We start from the raw sequence: 23,228 nt of genomic DNA, 5'->3' as shown, positions 1-23,228 counted from the left end.
TTTATGTCTTAATACACCTTTCTGAAATTGGAAATATATATTTAAAATATAGTAGTCCGATCTCTACTACTTTCGTACGACTACTCGAGTTACGAAATCTCATGGCAATACTTGTAAGACCTTTACGCAAAACCCTATATTGAATCTTATTCTTTAAACCCACCTAAAACAATGCTATACATCAACAATGTCATCGTATGAAAGATGCATTTTTCGTGGAACCTGACACCGTAGGATGTCGCCACTAGCAACCGGTTCGACTTCAGACCGAGCTCAAATAAGGCCAGTTTTTGTACTTCGGCCTTCACTTGCTACCTTTTGTTACCATACCTTATTATTTACACTTTGTAGCTTCTTTTGACATGGTGTTCCGCAAGGATCAATATTTTTCCCGCTCTTATATTTAGTAAGATATTGCAGGTACTAGAAAGGCTGATATTTGCAATTATTCAGCTAATTCAAAGAATATAATTTTGAATGCACGTTGGTAAAGTCAGACCATAAAGTTGGCAATGATTTTGATAGCCCCTCCTGTGTAATTCCTCCTCCTCCTGGGTTAATTTTATAGATTGTTTTTAAATATTGGAAACAAGTAGGTAAACAGTTTGACGGTATAAATAACATTTGTATCGGCGGAGCTGATAAAATTGCTGCCACCTTGTTCATAGCTTGGTATGGTATCAATGGTATCATGAAAATGCGTAGTTCGTACATCTTTTTGCTACATGGCGTCGTAGTAAAAATCCATGAGTTATGAGCTTATTTCGTATGAAGCAATCATCACGTTGGAAGGTCATTAAATCCGGAAAATGATGATGCTTTTGAAATAAACAACACATGTAAGTGACTCCATGAGTACTTGAAGATTCATTGAAGGTTGACGGTGGCAGGAAAATTGTATAGCATGATGTAAGATCCACGTCATTGGAATTATAATGTTATGATTAACTAGTACGAGTAGGTACGCTTTCATTAGTTTCATTCATGATTTCTTAGTGTAATTGGTTTGACGTAAATGCCTAACAGGATGGTGATAGTTAGGCAAATTATTTCGAACCTGCTAGATTTTTTAGTTAAAAATGTGCATAAAATACAACGCAAATTGGTTGAAAAATAAGGGCCGTTAATTTTAGGATCGATAATTTCTAATTTATAACAAGTTAAGACACTCAAAATCATTTTAAGTTAGATAGAATACTCAGAAATATAGTGCAGAGACTGCAGAGCAAACTAGAACATGATTCAGATTCAGATAATTTATTGGTAAAAGATTATTTTTTGCTCGTCATACATTAAAGAAGGTAGATACATGAAGCCTAAAGGGACTGGTTGACACCTATTATAGTGTTGTCGCGGCGACATAATCTTATCATCAAATATTGTAGGTAACACTAATTTTAAAATTGTCGTTTTGTTTTTTGCAATCATTTCGAAAGCGAATTTTCGTTATATTCTAACAATAAGCCAATTAAGAAATTCGCCATTGTACCTACCTACCTATTGTTTGACTGTGAATCTTCATTTTAGAAGGTGAAGCCTTGAGTTCGTTAATTGAATGTTATCTTGCCTGATAACATTCAATTATCTGAAATATTTGGTTAAAATTGCAATATAAATTCAATGGAATTATTAAGCCACAGAATAGTAAATTACGATACAAGTGAGTAAAAAAGGAAGCTCGAAACGAGTGGCGATAAATTAAAACACGACCGAAGGGAGTGTTTTAAATCGACACGAGTTACGAATTTCCTTTTCGCACGTGTATCGTACGACGTTTTTCAGTACAGATGAGCCTCCGAAGTTTCGACCTGGCATATAATGAACCACTTCTCGCACTAGTGCGTAAAAAAAACACCATCTGTACTGAAAAATTAATTTATTTGTTTTGCGTGCATGGTGATAGCGTGCACGTTTAGATACTATCTTCAAAAGACGCATTTATCCCACCAGACGCAAATAACCCAGTTGACATAAAGTCAGATCGTGATAAGTTTCATTACGAGTCAAATAAGGTCAGTGTCATCAGAGTGAGAGATACGTCAAATATTTTTCCCCTCACTAGCTCGGTAACACGTGTTTTGTCCTTTAATACCAGCGGGTAAAAACGCATTTTATCCACTAGTGGGTAAAGTAATTTGACCTTGAATAAAGTCAAATTAACTGCTTTAAAATTAATAAAAGTAGGTGAATCTAGTAATAAAGATGATTTACCACCTGTGGAACTACTGGAAGCAGTGATAAACGCATTTTTCGCGTTGAGGTTTCCTCGCTATAGTGAGGGGAAAACTATTGTGTTACACTCGGGTGCAAATGTATTTTACTTCTCGTGTGTTAAAAAACTCGCAAGTTCAGGATTCTATTCTCGAACCACTCGCTTCGCTCGTGGTTCAACTATAGAATCCTTTCACTTGCTCGTTTTTCAATTCCACACTCGGCGTTAAAATACAACTTTGCCCCCTTGTATAACAAATAACTATTATTAGGCACTTGAGATAATTCGATTTTTCTATGGACATCATAATAAATAATAAAGCCAAAAATTCTGCTGAACCTTTTTAACCCCCGACGCAAAAACGACGGTATAAGTTTGACGTGCGTGTCTGTTTGTCTGTCTGTCTGTCTGTGTGTGTGTCTGTTTGTGGCATCGTAGTTCCCGAACGGATGGACATAATTAAAAGCTGAATTAGGAGTGTTCTTAGCCATTATGTTTCATGATAATCGGTCCAGTATGCAGGGGGTTTTTTCAAAATTTTAATTGTCATGGGCTTCGTCAGTCCACACCCTAAGAAATTTGCATTGTGAATTTAACAAGTTCGACTTGTTGCGGTTTATCCGTTTGAATCAGCCAAACGTATGTTTAAAACAATATGTGTCAGGTTGTTTTTATAAAATCGACTTGTTGATTCAAATATATTGCCGATTCAAATGACAAGTAGCTTGTTGTTTGAACCAAAGAGCACGTAGGCGCTATTTTAACCAAAAAACTTGTTGAACGAACATGAAAACTGGTTGTATTTTCTCTCAGTGCAGTATTAAATCGTTCTTGTTGTTCTATTCTAATATCTAGTCTAAGATTATATTATTTTCTTTCTATGTATAATAAAAACTTCCTTCTTTTTCTTCGCCCATTTCTAATGTAACGTTTTTCGGGAGTTTGGAATAATAATATTATTGTATAATAAGTATTGGTCAATAGGGAAAAGTAGGATACTGAATGACATTGAATACCTATTATCTTAAGATTCAATAGTTTATTCATAGTCTGAATTTTTTTATTTATTTTAACCTAACAAACAAAAACACAGCAAAAATTTACAAATACACTTAAGTGGTTTCGTAATTACTGTAATTACTAATTAGCCAGACAAGGTTTAGCAAATTACTCAATCGATACGATTTGTATGGCAAATCGATCTATAAATTGGCGTGAATTGCTGATGGTTCTATTTTTTGTGTACATCCATTAAATCAACGTCAATATATTGATGAAGTCAACTCACGTTTTGCTCTGATGTGATCGCATTTCCGTGTTTTAAATAGACGTCTGCGATCGAATGACAACCGCGACTCGACTTCGACATTACAAAATACGCGTTTTCAAAATTTCCCAATGAAAAATTGCCAAAAATTTTGTTGAAATGTAGACTGCGTCCGTATCCGTAGGTATAATTAAAGACTAACGCCCTTATTTAGAAACGTTCACTAAAGTTATCAAGCCGATAAAGTTCGTTTGTCCCTTTCGTAGATACCAATACGTCGGTAAGGGAGAAACGAACTTCATCAGCTTGATAACTTTAGTGAAAGTTTATGAATAAGGGGGTAAACTTATCAGAAGCGTTTTTGGATAAGAAACATAAGTAATTGTCATAGGAAACTACTGTCATTTGTGAACTATCCTAGGAATTAGGACTCATAGGGAATACATGTATAATTATTGATACAAAGTAAACCAAAACAAGTCATTGCCAAGGATGTTTTGACAAAGAAACGTTACCATAGCCTATCTATAACCTATCACGAAAACTCACGGAAAATGTTTACTAACTCATAGAATGAATACTACTACTGTTATTGTATGGGTAGGTACTAGGTACATAAGTAAGTAGTGTAAACAAACGTTGCAAGAATATGTTAAATTTATTCAAACAGAAGCGTGCCTAATCTCACCGCTGGTAGTAAAGTCCAGGCATAATGTGGCCATTGTAATCAGCTGTCCAAGAAAATGGCCAACATTGCGGTGGCCGTAACTATCCTCTAAAGGCATTATGGTCTGCAACTATGTTTACTCTGTGTATTTGGAGTTGCTTAAGGCATAGTTAACTTCGTATAATACTTCAGCCAAAAACTATATGAAAATACAGTAACTGCAAATGAATTAAGATAGTATTTCTTGTGGCCATCAAAAATAGATATGCCGCTCAAACATTCCATTTCTTAAAAGATAACGGATGAATTTGAAATAGGTTATCTACAGGAAGGAGCTCCTTTATTCAGATTTGACCATCCAATCCAAGGCAAACAAATTGGTGGAAGAAGACTGTGGCTCAAAATCCTATGATGCTGGATCAAGGTCAAAATGAACACCAAGTGAAATCATAGATCCTGCTAGAATCACACGAAACTCTGATGAGACTCGGAAGAATAACCTAAGGGTTGAGAGAACTGCGAACTGCAGGTACAGAGAGAATATCCGGAGCTATATAACGTTTTCTAAAGCTTCGGTAAATAAATCCAAGACAGTGATGAAAGTAAGCAAAACAAGTAGAGTAATTTATCGTGTTACTCAAGTTTGGGTAAGCGACCTTCAGTGTCCTGCATGGCGATTGATTTTCGCAACTGCGACAGTTGGTGGTTGATTCGGTTATTCGATATAGTCCGTCAAAGTAGGTTGGACCACAGTTTACTTGTTTGATATATTTGCTAACCACTACAGTACACACTAGATGCAAGCGCCATTGAAGTGGTATAAAAGCTTGTCAAAATGAATTTGATCAAAAATAAGATGTTTTTGCTTCTCTCTCTGTAGCTTAATAATTATCTTGCCCCATGTTAACCGCTTAATGACATTATGACATTTAACATTTGATGCGGAATTAAAGATTTAACTTATTTAATTTAAACAATATGAAATTGACTTCAGTTCGGTTATATTGGCTCACAGTTCAGTTTAAAACATTGAAATGCCAGAATGCCACGTGCCCCTAAAGCCAGTCGTACAAAATCGAATGTACATAAGAACTTCGCTTCGCTTGCTGTTCTATTGCGTAGTTTTGTGATCTTTGCGAGTGCTTATATCTCGCTGAAGAGTCGTATCACTCCCGAGTCGGGAGTGATACGGGAGTCCCGACAAGTGAAAGAATTAGAAAACTTAATTGACAAAGAAATTCTGCTGTTCTTGAAGTCGCTCACAAATTTTCTAGGTAGAACATCTGTTTGTACGAAAGTAAACATGTGTCTACGCTGATAGTTTTTAAGGTTCCGTACGAAACTGTTCTTAGGTCTTGTTTTATACAGAACCCCGCGTCGTAAAACAGTTTATAGACGGGTTTCGCGCGTATTCGCCATCGGTTGGCTAACATCCTCATTAGCATGACGGTCAAGGCAGAGCACATGCGGGCTGAAGGCTTCGGTGCAACGCAGTAAAAAAAGTGTTTTTAGAGTCAAAGAGTGCTACGTGATGTTGAGCGGATGCTGGTAGTAACAGTTTAGATTCTGGAACAGTCACAATTAATATGTTACTCTCCGAAGTCCGCAAAATATGTGGCACGCTCTTATTGCCCTACATCAGGGGCCCATTTCTCGAAGCTACAAGATACAATTTACAAGTGGTTGTCAATGTCTAATATGACAAGTATGAAAGAGACTCCTACTTGTAACTTTCAGTTTTGAGAAATGGGCCCCAGGTCACATATTTTTGCGGCTTTCGTTGTGTAACATATTATTGCATTTGCATGTGACTGTACTGCTCTTCGCTGGATCGTTAGGTTGAAACGTGAACATGTCTGTTTTAAGGACCTATCGCGAACTATTTTCGACGTGCTCCGTTCCTGTTACACTCACGTGCGAATTTGTAAGTGCAACAGAGAGAGCCAACACATGGAACATGGTTAGTAGAGACCACAGCTCATCGTCTCCTATAGCATCACTGAGTATTTTCGACAAGTCTTTGAAAACGCGGTTTTGGAACACGGTTCTGGACGAGTCCCTTTTCAAATTGTCATATTAGAAAGCATCACTTGTAATTTGTAACTTGTAGCTTTGGCTATGGGCAGGGCCCCATTTCTCGAAGGTACAAGTCACAATTTACAAGTGGTTGTCAATGTCTAATAAGACAAGTTGGAAAGAGACTTCCGCTTGTAACTTTCAGTTTTGAGAAATGGGCCCCTGGGGCCCGTTTCTCGAAAGGTACAAGCCTTGTATTACAAGTGTGTTTCCATGACAACCCATACGATTTCACAGTTCGCGCACTTGTAATACAAGGCTTGTTACCTTGTGTACCTTTCGAGAAATGGGCCCCTGGTATAAAATTATACATGTCTCAGAGATGTGTAGCATTTGTTTTTATATTTTCACACCTGTATCCTTACCTCTATATTCCGTTTGAGTATATCAAGATCGTAAACGTATTATCATATTTAATAGCATCCTGTAATCTTTAATCTATAAAAAAACGTCTTTATCCTCAATACCAAACGCACATACAGTCATAAGTACGAGAGGAAAAAATGTTTGTGTAACCAAAATTGACCGTGGTACTGCGTCGCTGTGATGTGTGTGTTAACACGGCATGACGGTCAAGGTAGACCGACGCGATGTATACTCGTAGACTTGTTACGTCTCTTTAGATTACAGAACGTTGACTTGAGGGGCTCCACGCGGTTTTCACTGTTTTTTGACAAATTTTGAGTTGAAACTCCTAGAACTACAGATAGAATTATAAGAGCAACAGCCATCGGTTCTTCAATATTTTATTTCTCATCGTAAGCTGTCGTAAGAGCCATATTTTGAAGAAAAAAAATCATACTAGTTTTTTTATGATTTTTTAAACATGGTCTAAAAAACACTTTTATCAAAATTTGATTTTAGTGAAGGGTGTCACATATATGAAATCGACATGTTTGGATTTACCTTTGACTTTTCTAAAGCTTCAAGAGAGATTTTTATTTTAAAGTAATTAAAACAAAAGTTATGACCAAAAAAACAGTTTTTGACGCTAAAATTGTTAAACTTTGATGCCAAATATCACAGAAACAATGAGCTGTGACTGCTGTGAGGTAATTCTGAGATACTATTTTTAACCCCCGACGCAAAAACGAAGGGGTGTTATAAGTTTGACGTGTCTGTCTGTCTGTCTGTGTGTGTGTCTGTCTGTGGCATCGTAGCTCCCGAACGGATGAACCGATTTTGATTTAGTTTTTTTTGTCTGAAAGCTGAGTTAGTCGGGAGTGTTCTTAGGCATGTTGTATGAAAATCGGTCCACTATGTCGCGGTCGGGGGTTTTTTCAAAATTTTAATTTTGTGGTTATGTTTAAAGACGATGTTGTTAATATGATAGCCTTTAGAAACTATCATAATAATCAGTGGATTCTAATCGAAGGTCATTGGCGCAGGGAACGCCCTTAAAGAAGTTAAATATCAATGATACTATATTTTCGATAACAATGTGCTTAGGGGAACAGTCGCTTAATCGCTACTATTTATTAACCCCCGACGCAAAAACGAAGAGGTGTTATAAGTTTGACGTGTCTGTCTGTGTGTATGTCTGTCTGTCTGTCTGTTTGTCTGTTTGTCTGTCTGTCTGTCTATGTGTGTGTCTGTCTGTGGCATCGTAGCTCTCGAACGGATGAACCGATTTTGATTTAGTTTTTTTGTCTGAAAGCTGAGTTAGTCGGGAGTGTTCTTAGCCATGTTTCATGAAAATCGGTCCACTCGGGGGTTTTTTCAAAATTTTAATGTTGTGGTTAGGTTATTCTGATAATCTTCTATTACAAATAAACAGAACGCAATATACAAACATACAACGAGCAAAATGCGAGCCATTCGCCTCCTAAGCATTGAAGGAAAGCATGGAAAGGTCTCATTGCGTCTACGTGTACTGAAAAATAATGTACTATTTTATTCCCAAGGGAGTAATGGATTTAATTTTAAAAATTAATACAATCCGTACAATACTTCAGGCAAAGGATGTTTCAATCAGCCAAGGATATTTTTGCATAACTAAAATTTGACTATTAAGCTATAAAAAATATTATACGGTATGAAAAATTATTTATGTTATTTATGTTTTTATTTATGTTTTACAATTATTTCAGTGTGTTTTACATTTATTTTGTAAATTTCACGTAGATAAATCGTTATAATTTGCAATCTGGCAGGAAATTGTGACGGCCATCTCGATTTGCGCTTGACCGCGTTGCCATAGCAACGGGCAGTACAACACCACCCACCATTCATTGAAGGTTTTCCCTTATGATTTTTTTTTGTCTGTGTTTTCCTCTCAAATGTGATGAAAAATATTGTGTGTAGCTCAGGAGATAAGGATTTTGTAAACTCGTGTCTATAACTCTCTCCAGCCTGCGGCTGTCGCGAGTTATTAACACTCGATGACAAAATCCCCCTTACCTCCCTTGTTGCACAATATACTATTAAGCGCTTGTGTATATATCTTTAGGTATTTCAATAAAATGTACCCTCTAAAGGCTTCTTAACCAATTGAGGGTAGGTAAATGAAACGATTACACATTACACGACCAAATAAGGAGGTTAATAACCTAACCACAAAATTACAATTTTGAAAAAACTCCCGACTGCGACATAGTAGCCCGTTTTTCCCGACTCCCGACTAACTCAGCTTTCAGACAAAAAAAAACTAAATCTAAATCGGTTCATCCGTTCGGGAGCTACGATGCCACAGACAGACATACACACAGACAGACAAACAGATATACAGACAGACAGACAGACAGACAGACAGACAGACACGTCAAACTTATAACACCCCGTAGTTTTTGCGTCGGGGGTTAAAAACAGCTCGCTAAGCGACAGCCCCGCTTGGTTTTGTATTTGATTGATTAAACAACATTTGTGATAACTACCCGAAAAAAATAAAAGTACAGAGTATAGGTATAATAAACTTATAGAAAAGGTAAGACAGCTATTTGTTTTGATACACAAATTAAATCAGCAAGTTAAGCAAATTTGACCGTATTATTTCTAAACCTCATACAACGTAACTGTGTTTGTAAGTTCTAAGTACCCAATGACATAACCCGTGGCACAACCTGCTTCTTTTCTCACTGTCAAAAGTAGATAAAATGTCATACTGTATCATAAAAATACTGGCACTTAAGCCGTTCTTAACACACAAGATTCTTGTTTATGAAATTCTATTGATAGGTAATAAGTAGTAGGTAATAGTTTTTATTGCACAAATTTGTTTTAGTCGAAAATAAGTCCTTTAAAGCTTGATTAAAGGTTTCATTTTATATTTGACGTCCCCAGAAGGATGTTTTAAAAATCGGGACAAGAAAAAACTTTCTGTGACCTTGGTATAACAGAAAATACTGAGAAGACAATTATAAATTCCATCATTATGAATAAATCAATTATTAAAACCTACTCGCTATGCTGATCCACAGTACGTGACGCTAAAACGTGACGCACAGCAGGAACTGCCACAAAACGTGTCTCACGGCGTTTAAAAAAAACTAATTGTCTCTGGCAGCACTTTTGAACGACCTCCGAGATTTTAAGTTTCGAACGCACGTGACACGACAAACTTATCCGTGCGAACGAGCAAATAAGGAATAAAGGCGTTGTCGTATGTTTTTCTTAGCAGCGCGAGACAGAAACGATTCTGATGATGGAAAAGATAAGTTTGTTTTTTATTTTTAAAATTATTCATCAGTACCTTCGTGCATTAACCTTCCTTAATTCTATTTATTACAATTGAACTTGAATAAGTTATTGAAAACCGTTAGGTATTATCTAATATGGAGATGTTTTTAGCGTGTTGCTACAAAAGGTAGCAGGTTTTTCAAGTAAGGTTAGCTAATTTAGCAAAAAGGTCAAATAAAAACGGTGAGCTAATACGTGAACAGGTCGTTATAATAAGTAACTATTCATGTTTAACGATCTATTAGGTGTGTAAGTAATTGGAATTTAACCGTCAGCGATTCATCACGCCTGTTATGACATTGAAGAATATATTCAACACACAGTATTTCTGCGAAGCCATATTTTAATGTTGTCACGGGATCAATAGGGAACTTGACTGTACTTAAAATAAAATATTTTATAGCATGCACGAAATAAAGCATCAAATAAATATAAGAAAAACATGGATAGAAGTTATTTTTAAATCCAATTTCTATTTAATTAGTCAGGTAGAAATATATAAAGTAACTGAGTTGACCGTGACGTCACTCAATTCGATTTCATATTAATTCCATATAAGCAAGACGTTGAAATTCGTTTTGACAGTTTTTAAAAAGAAGCTATTTGACTAACTAGGAGGCAAGTAGCCTATTCCAAAGTCGTAGAAAAATAGGCGAAAATAAGTGACTTCGGTGTTGGGTCCCTTTAAAAGTTTTCCGTACAATCGCAGAGATTTTCGATCCTTTCTTAAGTGTCCGGGAAGGGAAAACGGACAAAGTGAATAGTTTTGGACAGCGAAACATTCGGCCTTATTAAAATAGCAATTACCAATTCTTTATCTCATAACTATACAATCTAAAATAAATCATATGATTGAAAAAAAAAACATAAACAAAAAGTATGTGTTTAAAAACTCTACACAGAACTTTTTAGCTACCTAAATGTTTTTTCATGTTTTCATGTTTGACTTTTTTTTTTTTAATTTTCTATTTTTTTTTCGTGATCTCTCGTTCAATTTAGATAGTGAACTGTAGTATAGACGGTCAACCAAGTCTTGCCATCTTGTTGGCGGCATCGTCGAAAAGCTTAAAAATTGATTGAAAATGTAGTAACGAAGGTTTAATTTGAATTTCGCGCCATTTTTTAGTGCCAACATTTAGTATTGCTGCCATGAGTTTTTATTATGTTATTCGATAGATTAAACGTCACGGAAAGTAGCCACACTTGGCTACTCCGATTTCTGATGTAACGTAACAGTCGAGTGACCTTGCACCGCATTTCCCCGCACCTGCGCGTGCGCAACGCATCGGTGAAAGGGCGCCCTTGGCACTGCGGAGTGAGCCAGTGGCTACAGACAATGCTGTAGACATCATCAAAACGCCTTATAAAAGTCTCCCGCTGCGTCTATCTGTTTTGTTTGTAGAGTTGTGCCTGCTCGTTCACTGAAAAGATCGCTTCCAACTAGTACGATCTCCGAAGTGTACTAGTTCGTTCTTTTAGGACATTTAGGACAGTAGTACACCGAGAGAGCGAAAGACAAATTGTGCATATGGCGTACAGTAAGGCTCGCTCGTACTAGCCGAGAGCTGATCGGCCGTTTTCGCGCGCTCTCGGTCGGTTTCGGTCGGATCACACGGATCGCTTTGCTGTCATTGTCACTCCTCGGCTCTTCGCTCCTTTCGCTCCCATTCTGTTGCGCGTGTGTGAGTGTATTTACTAAATGTACTAGAGAGCAGAATCATTTGGGAATAGTTCGGTCTAGTACAGTGCAGGGAATCGTGTCTTTTGTACTATTAGTACATGTCCTACACAAGCCTATTTGTTTGTCATAAATCCCAAAACTACTGAACGGATTTTCAAGTGGGTTTCATCTATTTTGTTTGTCATAAACACCGAACACTAAAACTACTGAACGGGTTTTCATGAAGTTCGGTAAAAGGACGCCCTTGACCCTGTGCAGTTTAGGCCAGTGGCTACAGACAATGATGTAGACATCAAAACTCCTTATCAAACAGTTCCCCGTTGCGCGTTGCGCCAGTATGTCTGTTTGTGATAAACTCCAAAACTACTGAACGGGTTTTTACGCGGTTTTCATCTATGAATATAGTGATTCTCGAGGAAGGTTTTGAGTATGGACTGGCTGGTTAGTTCAGGGCGTTTACCTAGTCGATTTACCGTAAAATAGGTAATATACATAGTATAGGTCTTTTTTTTTTTTTCATTCTGTAACTTCTGATTCCAGTCCCCGCGAATGATACGGGCGGCTGAATTCAATTAATCATTTTTTTTTCCTGTATGCACATATAAAATATGTGTGTAATAATGAAATATGTGAAATAATGTAATGATGAATAAATGAATGATAATGAGTTATGTACCATTCAATTTTTTGAGTTTGTTAATTATATAAGTGATAAATTTACAGAATGATTCTAGAGTCGAGTTTTTTGTAATAATTTCCAAAAGGTTATAAGGATCAATAACATAGTATAGGTCTAAATATACAATGCGCACATAATTAAATATCAATGCCGATAATATTTCTAATTCATATTATTTCCAATAATGACATTCTTTTCTTTTGCTTTAGCTAAATGAACATTTCACGCAGTAATCACTCCGTTAAGGATTATAAGATTTATAAATTTCTGAAAAAAAAATCGTTGGGAAAAACTGCACATACGATTGGTTATTCTACGTGCAGCCAAGCATCCATACTCATATTATAAATGGGAAAGTGTGTGTGTCTGTTTGTTTGTCCGTCTTTCACGGCAAAACGGAGCGACCAATTGACGTGATTTTTTTAAAGTGGAGATAGTTGAAGGGATGGAGAGTGACATAGGCTATTTTTTGTCTCTTTCTAACGCGAGCGAAGCCGTTGGCAAAAGCTAGTGTGTCAATATTCCTATTATTTCCAATAATGACATTCTTTTCTTTTGCTTGCTAAATGAATCACTCCGTTAAGGGTTATAAGATTTATACATTTATGAAAAAAAAATCGTTGGGAAAAACTACACATACGATTGCTTTTTCTACGTGCAGCCAAGCATGTTTCAATATAAGGAATAAGTATTTTAATCAATAAATATCAATTTGAAACCTATAATGTATGCTTGCAATTATACAAGAATGCGCCTACGCATAGACAATGAGGAAAAACGTGTAAAGTGTAACACTGTGGAGTCGCGCAACAGCCAAGTGATTGACAAAGGTAAGTACAGTCAACGCTATATTTTGTACCTTGTGTCTACGCCTCAATTTTGTAGCTTAACAATGAGGCGAATTTTTATGATAACCTGGTAACAAAACAACAGCCCATTTTTGTTAGTAGACTAGGTGATGATGATGTGATCCTGTTCAATCCTTCATTATTCCTCATTTGTTTTGTATCTTGTCTGACAGACAAGGATAGAAATAAAAAATTGGCTATATTGTAATGTCACCCCTTTCAAATTAATATTTGTGAGAAAACGGGACGACACTACGACGTTGCCTTGCCACTTTATAGTTATTATTTTTAGTCTGAGTCTGACTGTATTATTGCTGGTGACTTTCCAGCAACCAGTATGGCGTTGGAAGGGTTAAACTCGAAGTACTAACTACTAACCATAACTGCGACGTGAATGACCGGGGACCGTTAGTATGCAAGTCAGGTCTACATCGACCGCTGCCGGTTTATAGTTTAAGGCTTTACTTAGGCTTAGGGAGCTCTAGAATTGCTACCTATTTTTAACCCCCGACGCAAAAACGAAGGGGTTATAAGTTTGACGTGTCTGTCTGTCTGTCTGTCTGTTTGTCTGTCTATGTGTGTGTCTGTCTGTGGCATCCGAACGGATGAACCGATTTAGATTTAGTTTTTTTGTCTGAAAGCTGAGTTAGTCGGGAGTGTTCTTAGCCATGTTTCATGAAAATCGGTCTACTATGTCGCAGTCGGGAGTTTTTACTAAATTTTAATTTTGTGGTATGGTTATAGACCTGTTGGTTCTAAACTTGTCAAAGCGGACGTCCCAGCCTCGGCAGCCTCTCATGAGCCGTGGCAAAATGCCGGGATAACACAAGGAGGACGATGATGGTTCTAAACTTGAAGAATGAGTTAAAATTGTTTCGATTTGGTTCAGTTATTGACTAACTTTCAATGTTTTATACGGTTTAAAAATGCTTGAATATTTAAGTTTAATATCATTTCGATATATTTCTCTCAAGAGATTTAAAGCACGGGGATTGGTTCAGTTCAATTCAAGATAGTCAAAACTTGATTTCATCCATAATTTTATTCAATTCAAAAGAACTCGTTGAATTGTGACAAAAATCGGAGGTCTGCGATGTTTAAGAGATCTGTACCTCGAAATCAAAGACCCCATACATTACATATTATGTGCTTATATTCTTTCTGCTTAAATCGGAGTATGGTGGCAAAGAAAATCGTCAGTATTGAAAAACACTATGGCGTCTCTTTAGAGTGATTTACCTATTTATACATTATTTTAATTAAAAATATTAAAATACCCGAACCTTATCTCCAAGAACTAGTCAGTAACAACAACCAATTCGCATGCCCTTAATCCCAGTAATTTAGGGTGGCCTGTCCTTCTCTTCCATACCTCTCTATCGCCCGTCATCTCATAATTTACTTGTTTGCGTTTCATTTCATATCATCTTTCACACAGGCCCTCCACAACAAAACCTTATAAATAATTTGTTAAAATAGGAATACAAAACGTTGAGCCTTATGATGCTAATGACCATTGCAAAAGTCGATACTGACCTTTGCAAAGCAATTATCTCACGTGCGTTGGCATTTCCAGAACCTTAAGTGATCATAATCCTTCGTGGAGTAGGTACAATTGTTATTCCTTCATTAAATTTTGCTACTTGCAACTTTGGTATTGGTTTATTTAATATTTTGACTTGTGTTTTTGAAGTAGCCATATCTATTATTAGGGTCTATTTTGTTCGTTGTGTACAATTGATATTAAATTCGTTAACTGCTACTTGCAACTTTGGCAACAATACTATTAGTTTATTCAACATTTTGATTTGTGTTTTTAAAGTAGTCATATCTATTGTCCACACTATTTAATATTATAAATGAGAAAGTATGTGTGTTTGTTTGTCCGTCACGTCAAAACGGAGCGACGATTGACGTGATTTTTTGAGTGAAGATAATTGAACTTCCCTAAAACGAGAGGTGGAAGTTTGTTTGGAGCATTCCGCAATTTTCGAATTTAACGCGAACGAAGCCGCGGGCAAAGGCTAGTATTATATACAATTCAAACTACACATATGCTTTTCGAAGAAAATATTCCAACATGGATTCGGAACATCACATGGTCTTGAACAGCAGAACATTGATGTCATGACCATTGATGGCATTAAAAGATCAGCTGAAGAAGAAGCAGGAATGAAAAGGATGGACATCTGCCTTGAACGAATAACGTCTGGATGGTAGATATAGTTTTAGGGATATGATATTCATCATGTTTATTTATATTAACAGAGGCACCATTTTCCGAAATGTATATATTTGACCATCGTCAATTCGTCATGAGTCAACGACATTACAATCGCAAGGGAACGTAACGATACAATAACAATCAATTTCACTTATTTTTACAAATGAATCAATAGAGGACTTTATGAAGTAATCAAGTAATTTCTCAATCATTGTTTATCCACTAATAGAAATGATAATGGAATCAAATTGAAAGGCTAGGCCGTGAACCACGGTATTTTCGGCGTGTATTTTTAAAAAGTCTTAAGAACCTTCAATTGTAGTATGGGATTTGGAATAGGATTCGGCAAGGCGGATCGTACTGAACCTATATCTATTATACATGTCGTAAAGTCAACTGCTGAAGTAGATATTATTACCCACCTATAGATTATTAGTTACAGTCACCATTAGATGCTCGAATAACGAAGCGGCAAAAACAACTGAACAGACACACACACACACACACACACACCTTGATAAGAGAGACTCGCGATGCCGTGTTCAGGTATTTATGAGCACCTTTGCCGGTCATAAATATCTGGCAACTGTACCATAGAAGTTTCTGTTGGTTGTCCCGTGTCCGTCTAGTCAATATCGGCCCTTACCTATTCATGACGTTTTACATTTTAAGCCTCACCAGAATTATAATACGCACCATGTTGCGGAATTTCATTAAGTAGAAACATTTTCTTCATAATATAAGGAACTGTTATAAGAATAACAGCGCCCTCTTGACAATAGACATAATATTTCTGGTGAGGCTTTACTATGGTCGAAATTTGCTCATTGGAAGGTGTTACTATATTTCTCAGGAGCATAAGCCGTTTTAAAACTGAGTGGCTGAGTCACGAGCAGTTCTGATCGTGCGGCAAAGTTATGGTAAACATTGTGTTGGTTCCATTCTTTAGATATAGATACAGCCGAAGGGTTAGCAATAAATGAATAGATTGTGAAAAATACAGTGAGGTCATAATGGTGTTGCTGAAACTATTGCTCTGCATTTGAGAAAGCAACTATATAAACATAAATCTGAATATGGTATTCTATCAAATAATAAGTTAGCATTATAAGCCAGCAAATTCATTGCATGGAAGAAAAATGTAAATCGGTTCATCCTTTCGGGAGCTACGATGCCACAGATAGAGACACAGACAGGCAGACAGACAGACAGACACGTCAAACTTATAACACCCCGTCGTTTTTGCGTCGGGGTTAAAAATAACCGTTTCTAAGATACATGGATATATATTTTGGTTTGGTAGGTAGAGTTATACTCGTAGCTGTTAATAATAACGTGAAATAGGTAAGTATACTAGTAATCAACGTGTGTTTTGTTTACTACAGCGTCAACACTGTCTCCGCATCAACAAGGTGAACTGGCTCATTTGAGTTTTCGCTCGTGCCATTTGGATTACCTACTGCACCCTGGCCATTTATCAGTCTAAAGATGAACAGACCAATATTTCTTCTAAAAAGATAGTATGTAAGTGTCAAAGTCATAGTTTTACTGCCCCTTTGGTACTCGGAACATCACAGCTGCCAGACGGGAAGAACCAATTTAGTGTGTTCTTTTATGAGGTCAATTGTGCAGTGACTTAGGTTCGGATCTCAATTGGATTTGGACAAATTGGGGGGATTTGACGAATCAACAGTAATGAGGAACGATAGACTTATCTAGGTTCTTTGACGATGAAGGATGTAGTTGAAACTGCTTCCGTACTTTAAGCGAATTATTAGATAGGTATGTAGTTTAATATTATTCTGTTCACTTATAGTTACTCATATTAGATTTGCAGCCCAAAAGGTAAGCAATAAATAAAAGATAGGACATGGCAGACAAACGAACCTTCATACACGTTGGCGGCAAACCCTCATTCAGGAGGCCTATGATCCATGCTTGCAATTTTATCAGTTATCACTTATCTACTCGTACGTGGATAAAGCATCCGTCACATTCTGCCAAGTATGTCAGCGTGAGAGTGACGGGTGTTTTATCCACGTTGATAATGATAAGTGATGAAAGCATAATAGCCCGCCAGAGAAGTAGGATCCTTATATCAGATAAGAAAATCCTTTTTTATGGGTTTACGATGCTATAAAGTTAAACTCTTGTAATGCTGATTGTTTAATGTTAATTTAATGACAATTATGTTAATGATTCTCATATTTATCAGAAGACGATTAAGAAGTTTGAGCATGAGTTAGTCTTTTGAATGAAATTCCGAATTCCTGTTAGTTATTGTTATTACGGTGTTTTTAACTGTATTTCATTGTCTGTGTGTTGTATAGGCAACTCAGGTCTACAAAGTTCATATGATGCTCAATAAAGCATATTAATTTTTGAGATGGTCCGATAAAAAGTAAACCAGCAGGCGTATGTATTATGCCTCCAATTTTCTCACTTATCTATGTGGATAAAGTATCCCTCACGCTTTGGCAAGTATGTCAGTGTGAGAGTGACAGATGTCTTATCCAAGTGGATAAGTGATAAAATTGGAAGCATGATACGCCGGCTATTTTTGGTCAACTTCTGTTCGTTAAGTTTAAGTGGAATATAAAAAGCAAGCATCATGTGTCGTTGCAAGTGCTTGACAGGTTCCCCCGTAGGGTGAAGTGCTCGACAAATACTTCAAGAGGTTTTCAAGTTTGTTGAAAACGATCTTTGTCTCAGCAAATATGTATTTGTTGTGTTGTTAGCAAATGTGATGGTTTGTGAGAATATTTAAGTAACTACTTGTTTTGCAAATTGATTTAAATTAAGTGAAAATTATTCATAAATTGAGAGGTTTTCGAGATCCTACAATTAAGTAAATCTGTGGGAGTAAATACAATGCTTTTTAAGATTTTAATTTATTGATTTAACTATCAGTCGATTCAGTCACGACAAGCAATAGTAGACAGCCATTAAAATTCTAAAATCTTAAATGTTAGTGATTAGAGTGAATACTTTAAGAGAATTTTAAAACAACTGTGTATATACTATACGTTTACTTTGACTTCGATTAAGAGTTCGACGTAAGAGGTCCATTTCTTAAGTAAAGATTAAACTTAAGATTTAATAAGAACGTTTTTACCTACACTCCGGCCGTTCCTACATTTGATGCCAATAGTTAAATGTTGTTAAATCGTCACTACTTTTAAAAAACCGGCCAAGAGCGTGTCGGGCCACGCTCAGTGTAGGGTTCCGTAGTTTTCCTTATTTTTCTCAAAAACTACTGAACCTATCAAGTTCAAAACAATTTTCCTAGAAAGTCTTTATAAAGTTCTACTTTTGTGATTTTTTTCATAATTTTTAAATATATGGTTCAAAAGTTAGAGGGGGGGGACGCACTTTTTTTTCCTTTAGGAGCGATTATTTCCAAAACTATTAATATTATCAAAAAACGATCTTAGTAAACCCTTATTCATTTTTAAATACCTATCCAACAATATATCACACGTTGGGGTTTGAATGAAAAAAAATATCAGCCCCCACTTTACATGTAGGGGGGGTACCCTAATAAAACATTTTTTTCCATTTTTTATTTTTGCACTTTGTTGGCGTGATTGATATACATATCGGTACCAAATTTCAGCTTTCTAGTGCCAACGGTTACTGAGATTATCCGCGGACGGACGGACGGACGGACGGACGGACGGACGGACGGACGGACGGACGGACGGACGGACGGACGGACAGACAGACATGGCGAAACTATAAGGGTTCCTAGTTGACTACGGAACCCTAAAAATCTCGTATCTCACGCTGTTCCTCAAAGTTAAATCGCAGTAAGTCTATATGCATTCCATACATATTTACTACAATTTTCTTTTCATTGACAGACGAAGATACAAGTTTTTTTAAAAGTAGTGACGAAATACTAACCGGGTTCGATCCCCGATGTGGACAACTTATACTTCACGGCTTACGACCTAGCTACCGGTTCATTAAGCAAATGTCTTATTCAAGGATGCTGACAGATTGGTTGCATCTGAATGAATTTACCCAATTCCTTGCGCAAATGATGAAATTACGACAAAGATCGCAATATGAGAACGAAATAAGTCATTACTCGTATTCCTTAATAATAGCAACTGTCAATCATTAATTATAGTAATTTGATCTCAATATTAAGTTCAATTTGTAATAAAATAACCACTCATTGAAATTTAAGACTGTATTACAAAAACATCTACTTACCTTAAAAAATGTGATTGATTTTTTAATAAAATTGATCTTATTAAGTACAGTCACCGGCATAAAGAAGTGATGATATTTGTACCTTGTCGCTTTTAATCGTTTGACAATTTCGTATGACATTTCAAACAAGACGTTAATACGACAAGGCACAGAAATCATCACTTATTTATGCCGGTGACTGTACCAGCGTCCGATACTCCAGTGCCCAATATATGATACTCTTCTGTCACATTTATTGACAATGACTTACGGCCCAGCCACGACATTGGTCTAAGCGCGACAGCGGCGAGCGGCGGCCATACATTGAAGCGAGACACAGCGATGGGACTTTTCATTCGCACGTATGACTGCCGCTCGCCGCTGCCGCGCTTAGACCAATGTCGTGGCTGGGCCGTTAAGGTTAAAAGTGACATCTACTAGGTCACTGTCGAGTCACATCTCGGACACTGGCGATCAAATATATGAAATAGGCGCGTTCCTGGCACACATTCTAAGCTCGTGTAGGTGAACGCGTACTATGTTTGTATGAGTGAGATATGACAGGTCGACTGTTCGCGTTTTTGACATGCGGTAACTGTGAGGTAACCGAGAGGGGGTGGGCGGCGCTTTCAGCGGGGAGCGGGAGTGGCCATACTGTACGATAGTACTCTTTATGTGCTTTAGCTTAATGTTTCAAATTTTGACAAAGTGTGTAAACTAATAATACACATAATTCAGTCACATATAACTTTCATACAATGAGTCTCATAAACCTTCCCAAACAAATCATGTTTTTATAACCACAAAATTAAAATTAAAAAAAAACCCCGACCGCGACATAGTGGACCGATTTTTATAAAACATGGCTAAGAACACTCCCGAGTCCCGACTAACTCAGCATTCAAACAAACAAAACTAAATCGAAATCGGTTCATCCGTTCTGGAGCTACGATGCCACAGACAGACACACACACACACACAGACAAACAGACAGACAGAACAGACACGTCAAACTTATAACACCCCGTCGTTTTTTTGCGTCGGGGGTTAAAAATGAGAGCGTAGGTAAATTCGATAAGATTTGACGTTTTACCGCCGGTTCGTGTGACTTAAGACGATACGGTAGGGGTCAATTCTCCATACAAACGCTCTCGACTATTTCCTCCCTGGTTTTTGAAGATAGAGCAATGAATTTTGCAACACAGATTGTTATTATTTTTATCTGTGTCGGACCGTTTTGATTTTTTTGATATTCTGCTTTTTAAAGATTCTAGAGCCAATCAAAAATTTCCAAAAACGGCCTTTTGCATTGTGGCGCAAAAAAAGGTGTGATACTCAAGATTGGTAACAATTAACCAAAAAAGCTAAACGGTCCGACATAGATTATTTCATTGTTATTCAGATTCTCAAATTTCGTTCTGATCAATGATTAAGTTTTGAAGGAGGAAAGAGTCGAGAGCGGAACCTCGATTTTAAAGATTTTTTTGAAATATCTGTTGACTGAGTTGTTCTTAATGGACAATTTTTTTTCGATAAATCTAGTTAATAACACTTGTATATTTAACTAAAATTCCCAAGTTGAAAGGGGGGCTCCTTTCCATTTTAGCATTTTCGCTACCGTATCCTCTTAAGATGTACAAAACCTATATGGCAGTCCGTGTCTATAGATAGTTTACGACTCTCGTGAGAATAGATCAATGCAGTCGAAACTGTCTTTTTTCGTCTCTGGAAGTAGGTCGATGCAACGGCTGTGTCGTCGTTTTGTCACGATAGGGTTCCGCGAGATAATTTATTTGTTTTTTTTAGCAGAAACAGAAGTAATCATTGAATTGTGTCAACGAAGAGGTAGTCTGTTCGGAAGGAGAAGAATAATGGTAATAACGGGGCCTATATATTTCTGTGAATCTTCCCGCGGATTGCGATTTTGATAACAGCGTCTGTGCACGGCAGGGGTTACTAGGTAAGCGTAAAAATGATATCAAATTTAGGCTATAATAAAGGCTATCAAAGTCGCTGCTAAGTTTGGTTTAACTTCAAAGAAGATTGAAAGCAAATGCTAGTTACTAAATCACTTCATACAGGCGTCATTAATAGGCGTTGTACTATTATATACCTAGGTAAGTAGTAAAGTAAATAGGTACATAAATATGAATTTTATTCGATCTGGGTTCTTAACTTCTTACACACATCAAATTCATATATAAAACAAATAGCATAACCAAAATCCGAATACACCTGAAAGTTAGTTTTTAAGTACCTGATGTATTTTATACAGTAAGTAAAATTATAATTTTATTTTAGTAACTACTTCTTACTAGGTATTTTCATTATTAGGTATAAGGTGTACATTCAGCAGCAGAAGTTCCGTAGCGGGCAAGGTGTTCACAATGATCCTAACACGCTCTTATTGTCTTAAAAATAAGATCGTGTCAAGTTCATTTTGAACACCTTGCCCGCTACGCAACTTCTGCTGCTGACTGTACCTATTCGAATAATAACGAAAATTTCGAATGTTACCCGACATGTCAGGTAATTAATTTACAAATTATAGGTGATTTGATTGATTGATTGGACTTACCTATGAACAGATAAATTAGGAGTAGGTAAGTAAGTACCAAAATTTTAATGCCTTCTGTACCTAAAGTCAGAACATACTTTTATTTTATAAAGTACCTAAATATATTAGAATTATATATGAATTTGCAAACAATTCCTCATCGGGTTAAATTGGCACCCTACCGAGTTAATTAATATTGTAAAAAAAAACTCAAATAAACTACCTGAGACGTAAGTAATGAATTAAACAATATCTTATCAAATATTCCAAAATTATGGATACCTACTCAAAAATATTAATAGGTAAGTACTACAATGCACTAAAGGTTCCTAACAAGAAACAGAAGGTTTTTAAGTTAAAATATTCAGTCTTATTTAAAAGAAACTTGTTAGGTTACCTGTCTAGTTAGCCAGTTTGATTTTTTAATAACCAAACTTACCTGAGATTATAATTCCATCAAAATCCAACCAGAAACCGATTTCCTAGGACCATGGGTATCGAAAACATCCTCTTAAAACAACAACATCGGTGGCTTTCAACAATAGAACACGATACCGCGAATCACAGCAATTTACAAAAAAACTGAACGACCGAACTAAAAACAATCACTTCAGACTTTTAATCGTTCACGACTGTTTAAAAAACTTGTCCTTTGATACAGTCTCATTTAGGAAATTGTGTTTTAAGTTTTTTTTGCTCCGCGCGCATCTAAAACTCGCGAGCGGCACAGACAGTCTGCACAGCAGTCGGTCACTGACTGGTCTAGGTATTTGTTTTGACTTGACTTGTGACTGAACTCGGGCGACAAGTTTTTAAAGTTACCTAAGTTATATTAAACATCTTGCTGTGTATTCTTACTAGTGTTTTAGACCTTTATTGTATTGTTTAAACTCTTTTAATAAACAAAATTAATCATAATCTCTTCATAAAATTAAAGTTAAAAAAACTTTTAAGTTATGTACTTTATACCGCCATCTATCCGCCATTGTGTATACTATGACTAGTCGTATAACGTTTACATCAGTTACTACTAGATGGCGATAAAACGTTATGAAAGCGCCATCTTACGTGAAGTAGCAGAACTAATACATGCCACTCATGGAAATGTTAGCTGATAAGGTTGGTTCACGTAGTTTCTACGT

At 36.6% G+C, this 23,228-nt stretch overlaps 1 protein-coding gene across 2 annotated transcripts in view; it reads right to left on the bottom strand.

The window, feature by feature from the left end:
* LOC125235870 (torso-like protein) overlaps window positions 1–22,823 on the bottom strand; it is an 87,814-nt gene extending 64,991 nt beyond the window's left edge. For both annotated transcript variants that reach the window (XM_048142489.1, XM_048142490.1), the window contains exon 1: window positions 22,526–22,823. The gene's annotated coding sequence lies outside the window, so the exon portion shown is untranslated. The remainder of the gene's footprint in view (window positions 1–22,525) is intronic.
* Window positions 22,824–23,228: the final 405 nt, after the last annotated feature.

Source organism: Leguminivora glycinivorella, chromosome 18 (genome assembly GCF_023078275.1).
Source record: "Leguminivora glycinivorella isolate SPB_JAAS2020 chromosome 18, LegGlyc_1.1, whole genome shotgun sequence".
Lineage (NCBI taxonomy): Eukaryota > Metazoa > Arthropoda > Insecta > Lepidoptera > Tortricidae > Leguminivora > Leguminivora glycinivorella.
Note: the sequence above shows the minus strand (reverse complement) of the source record. Positions and strands in the feature narration are given on the sequence as shown.